Here is a 6,046-nt window from a genome sequence, read left to right as displayed (position 1 = left end):
GAGTTCAAATGTTATTTTATTCATTTCATTTTTCATTTTTCTTTCAAATAGGATATACCTTTCATGTTTTGTTTTATGTTTGATTTAATAAATAGTGTTTATCTTTGTGAATTATTATTTCTTTTTCTATTCATTAATTTTCCTGAGGAGGAGCCAGCCTGAGTAATACTGTCTGAAGTTGTTACAGGGCTGAGAAAGCCTTCACAAGTGGCGACCCTGCCAGGATTAACGCTACTGAATCAAGATTCAACTCCATCTCGAATCTACCATTGGAACTTCAACGCCGCATACCACAGACGGTTACCACCAGCCATGAGTAATCATTTTCTATGGTAGGACTACAGTACAGGTATTTAAAAGATTTGGTGATTGTTATAGTCTCAATTTATTGTAAGTCAAGTCAGGCAGGATATAATATTTAATTCTGCCACCATTTATGTAGCTTGAAACACTTTGGAGGATTAGACTCTAGGGACCCGAGATTTTCCAGTGACAACTTGTTTCATTGGGCTCTTTATTGTATCAAGGGAACTGTCATAGGACACTCTTGATTTGTTGATGAGAAGATTGGATGGCCAAGGGACCCCATTCTACTTACTGTTTGCTCAGAGCCGGCATAGAACCCTTCGTTTTCGTTAATACATATTGTTTAATTGAAGCAGGGATCGAGCCCTCTGGTTTATTTACAGCTTGAGCGGAGCAGGAATTGAACCCTCCGTTTTCTTTAATACCCGTTTCATTTCCCCTGATAGTTTAAGTTATTCTTGCAAGCATGGATGAATACCAGTTTTGGATGAATGCTGGAAGTAAGTTAGGAATAACAGGGAAAAATTTAGAATCTTTCATTAGTGCTAAGATCCAGGAAAGACTTGAGAGAGAGAGAATTGAGAGAGAAGAAAGACAGTTAGAAAGGGAAAGAGAAGAGAAAAAGGAGAGAGAGAGAATCGAAAGAGAAGAGAAAAAGGAGAGAGAGAGAACTGAAAGAGAAGACAAAAAGGAGCGTGATAGACTTGATCGTGAGGACAGAGCTAAGATACGTGAGGAACAGGTTAAATTAAGGGAACTGGAGGAAAGAGCAAAGGACAGAGAATATGAGTTAAGAGAGAGAGAAAAGGATCGCGAGCTCGAACAAACTCGCCTTGAATTAGAGAATAAGAAGTTAACTTTCTCACAACAGCAATTAGATGAAGGAGTAATGGAACAACGTGCAGCTAATGCACATATTCCAACACCTAATTTACCTCCCTTCACAGAGGGGGAAGACATAACTTCATACATTATCAGGTATGAAAATACCGCTACCCTCTGTGAATGTCCTCCTGACACCTGGGCTACCAGGTTAGGAATGTTATTTTCTGGTACAGCCTTGAATATCTATGCAACTTTGTCACAGGATATCATATGTAATTATAACCTACTAAAGAAGGCAATCCTTAAAGCATATCAAAAAACCACTAATTCTTACAGGAAAGATTTCAGGTATGCCACCTTACAGCCTGGCCAGAACTTTCAGCAGTTACAGGTAACACTCTTTCGTTTGTTCGACTTTTGGATAGAGAGTTCAGGAATTGATCACAGTTATGAATCTCTTAGAGACTTCATGGTTGTTGACCAGTTCCTGACAGCTCATCCCCACCAGATACGAACATTCATCAGAGAACGTAACCTGATTAAAGCTGAGGAAGTTGCTGAGGCTGCTGACCTGTATGCTGAGGCTCACAATTCCTATAAAGACCTAAAGGGATCGAACCCTAAGGGCAAGGGTTCATCAGACCTTAAGAAATCAAAGCCTCTAGTGGAAAGTAAAATGACTTCTTTTATTCCTGTTTGTCATTTGTGTGGTGTTAAGGGACATAAACGTCCAGATTGTCCTTCTAAGAAGGTCCAAAAAGTTGGAAGATGTTTTAAAGACTGTAATGACCAAGCACCCTTCTGTTCAGGAACATGTATAGTCATTTCTGATAAGCTGTTTCCTAATCTTAAAGAAACTCATTCCTTTCATTACTTTCATTACTTTCAGACTACTTGGGCAGTACAGACACTTTTCCTACCATCCGTTGTTACATTAGGTCTAAATGGTTCACAGGTTGGTCTGAAGCCGTACTAGCTCCCATCACTTCTTGCTCCGTACTAATAGGTAATGTAAAAGGTGCCCTTCTTCCTTCTGAGGTTGACCTTTCATCACCAAAGATGGATATAAGTGTTTCAGATCCTCTTCCTGTAGAGTCAGAGAAGCCCCTCGAAAGTTCAGATGAGACAATGTCTCGCGAGATTCATGTGGGATTAAAAACCAGTGATGCTACTCTCGAAAGCGAGGTAGTAGGATCACCGGTTCACTTGTTAGATGAAAGTGAAGATATCACCTCCGATACCATAAATGTCTTGACTAGGGCTCAGACCAAAGCCCAGGCTTCTCCTACTGTCCATCCTTTGATTTTCCCTGACTTTAAGCCTTTAGATATATCGAAGGACTCCTTTGTCAATTTACAACGTAATTGCCCTTCTCTTCAGAATTGCCATAATGCCGCTAAACAAAATCAAGTTATCCAAAGGAAAAACTTTTCATATAAATTTGAATATATAAAAGGTATCTTGTACAAGTCAGTATTCAAATTAAATTCAGATGAGACAGACTATTCCATCTTAGTTATTCCAAGTCATTGCAGAGAGACTGTTCTTAAAATGGCTCATGACCTGCCAGTGGCCGGACATTTCTCGCATCGTAAAACTTTAAATAAAATTAGGGAAACCTATTTTTGGCCTAAAATGTCCTCAGATGTCACTAACTATTGTAGATCGTGTAAAGTTTGCCAACTGTCATCCTCCCGAGGTACCAGGCGAGTACCTATGGTCAAAATGCCTATCTTTACGGTACCGTTTGAAAGAGTAACTATTGACATCGTTGGTCCTTTATCTCCACTTTCATCTGGGGGACATAGATATATATTAACATTGGTTGATTATGCTTCGAGTTTCCCTGAAGCCATACCCTTAAAGACCATAACTACTACAGAGGTGGCTGAAGCCTTTTTGTCCATCTTCTCCAGAGTGGGCATCCCTAGAGAAATTTTGTCTGACCGTGGGACACCATTCACATCTGACTTAATGCAACATCTATACCAACTTCTGGGAGTGAAGCCTCTCTTCACCACACCCTATCATCCCAGCTGTAATGGGAGGATTGAGTGCCAGCATTCTATTCTCAAGTCCATTTTAAGGAAACCTTGCTCCCTTAAACCTAAGGAGTGGCATCGTTACCTACCCTGTGCTTTGTTTGCCATGAGGGAAGTTCCCAGTGACTCTTTGGGGTTTTCACCTTTTGAACTTCTCTATGGTAGACAGGCCAGAGGTCCATTGTCCATCCTTCATGACTTATGGACTAATGAGAAGGTAAATGCTGAGGTTCAGTCTTCTTACCAGTTTCTCCTTGACCTTAGATCCAAACTTGAGGAGACCTCTGACATAGTTTCGAAAAACCTAAGCTTGTCCATGGACCAGTACAAAACCTATTTTGACTCCAAAAGTCAGAGGAGAAGTTTTAAAGTAGGAGATGAAGTTCTTGTACTTTTGCCTATCAAGTCAAATAAATTATTAGTAGCATGGAAAGGTCCATATAAAGTATTAAAAATTTGTGGGAAAGTTGACTACCTCATAGAAGTCAAGGGGAAACCTAAGCTTTATCATATCAACATCCTTAAGAAATATTACCGAAGAAATTCGGTTAACTGCCTTAATAACTTTGACTTAGTTTTTCCACACGAACTTGATACGACAACTGAAGAATGTAAGGTGTGCGTAATTGACACCTCTAACTTAGACTATGATGAAGAACTACATGACTTGGTGACTCTTGACCACTCGGATGCAACCAACATAAATATTAATGAATCTTTGGATGACCATAAGAGACATGAACTACTTCAATGTGTGAGTAACTTTTCAGACGTCTTTACTGATATTCCTGGTGTTACCTCCACGGTAGTCCATAAGATTGACTTATTGACGGACAATCCTATCAAACGGAAATTATACCCCGTTCCAGTACACCTTAGGGATGCATTTAACCGAGAGGTAGACAAATAATTAAAACTAAAGATCATTGAACCTTCAGTATCTTCATATTGTTCACCAGTAGTCATGGTTAAGAAGGAGGATAATTCATATAGACTTGCTATTGACTTCAGAGGCCTTAATGCTATAACTCGGTGGGATGCTGAGCCTATGCCCTTAATAGATAGCGATCTACACAAATTTTATGACGCTTCCTTCTTTTCAGAGATTGATATTGCGCAGGCATATCATCAAGTAATGTTAGATCCTTCTTTTAAGCAGTACACCGCTTTTCCTACACACCAAGGACTGATGCAGTATAGAACTATGCCCTTCGGTTTGGTAACTGCCTGTGCTACCTACGTGAGACTGATGAGAAAGGTCTTGGGTAATATGCCAAATGTTTCAGTTTATTTTGATAACATTTACGTAATGACATCTACGTGGGGCGAACATATCCAAACATTAACATCAGTTTTGCGTAGGTTACGCTCACATGGCCTCACTGCCAAGCCGAAGAAATGCTTCCTTGGGTATAACAAGATTAGATATCTTGGACTGATACTTTCTAATAACTCTCTGCAGCCTCTCCCCAGTAAGATCAAAGCTTTATTAGAATTTAAATTCCCCAAAACCAAGAAACTCATGCATAGCTTTCTTGGTTCTGTAAATTTTTATGCACGGTTTATGCCGAACCTTATTGATCTTACAGGCATCTTATCGGACTTCCTTAAAAAGTCTGTGAAGGAACCTCTTGAACTTTCCGACGTAGCTCGGGAAAAGTTTAATGAGATTAAAAGTATCTTTTCGAAAGACCCTATACTTAAGATTCCAGATATTAATAAAACATTTTGTTTGAGAACTGATGCCTCCAATACTGGCTTAGGTGCGGTGTTACTACAATACCATGATGGTACTCCCTTCCCTGTATGCTTCCTAAGCCGGAAACTCCTTCCCGCAGAAACAAGATACTCCACAATAGAAAAGGAATGTTTAGCCCTTGTGTGGGGTATCTTCAAACTTAAATTTTATTTGTTGGGAAAAGAATTCATTTTAGAAACGGACCACAAACCTTTGATATACCTAGAAACTTTTAAGGGAACCAACAGTGGTGGACATTGGCACTCCAGGCTTTTAAGTTCCATATTGTGTATATCAATGGTTCATCCAATTATTTCTCTGACTGGTTAAGTCGTGACAGTCAGTAGAAGATTTGTTGCCTTACACGACTTCCACATGTTAGAACTTTTTCCTCGCCTAGTCTTCTTATACTCCTTGACTATAAGTCTTGGTAAGGGGGAGTGTGAGGGAAAAGTTCAATAGAGAGGGTATAGAAGGAATATATATAGTATCAGTAGTTTCACTGCCGGCTACTAGTTAAGGGAGGGTAAGTCAATCTCCCGTTTTTCCCGCCTTTTCTCCCCCTCCCTGAAATTGATAGTTTGTCTGCCGGCTACTAGTTAAGGTAGGGTAAGTCACGCTCCCGTTTTTCCCGCCTTTTCTCCCCCTCCCTGAAATTGATAGTTTGTCTGCCGGCTACTTGTTAAGGTAGGGTCAGTCTAGCTCCCGCTATCCCTTCCCCTCCCTCTTCTCCCCTCCCCCGAAAGGTGACCTGTGGGGCTCTGGTTAAACAGTAAATCACTAGACTCACAGCTCCCACCTCTACTGTAAGTACATGCCTGCCTTGTATTCTAGTGGATTTATTCGTTGAAAGCTTCACTTTTGACCAATAATAAACTTAGTCCTTTCAGTCTTGCTCTAGGTTGACTGTTGTAATAATCACCACGTCTTTTGAATATTGTACACTACCATGAAGAGTGATTATTTAAGCAGTGGGTAACCTGTCTATCTTTCCAGCTTGGATGTCAGAGAGGGTCACCTGGCAATCAACGAGTAGAACAAAAGGAGAAGGACTAACGTCCAGAGACTTTCCCATTTTGTATTGAAGTACCTGTGCACCTGTATGAAATTGCAGGACGTAACTCCACAGCATTGC

The sequence above is a fragment of the Cherax quadricarinatus genome, chromosome 16 (assembly GCF_038502225.1).
Source record: "Cherax quadricarinatus isolate ZL_2023a chromosome 16, ASM3850222v1, whole genome shotgun sequence".
In the NCBI taxonomy this organism is placed as follows: Eukaryota; Metazoa; Arthropoda; class Malacostraca; order Decapoda; family Parastacidae; genus Cherax; species Cherax quadricarinatus.
Note: the sequence above shows the minus strand (reverse complement) of the source record.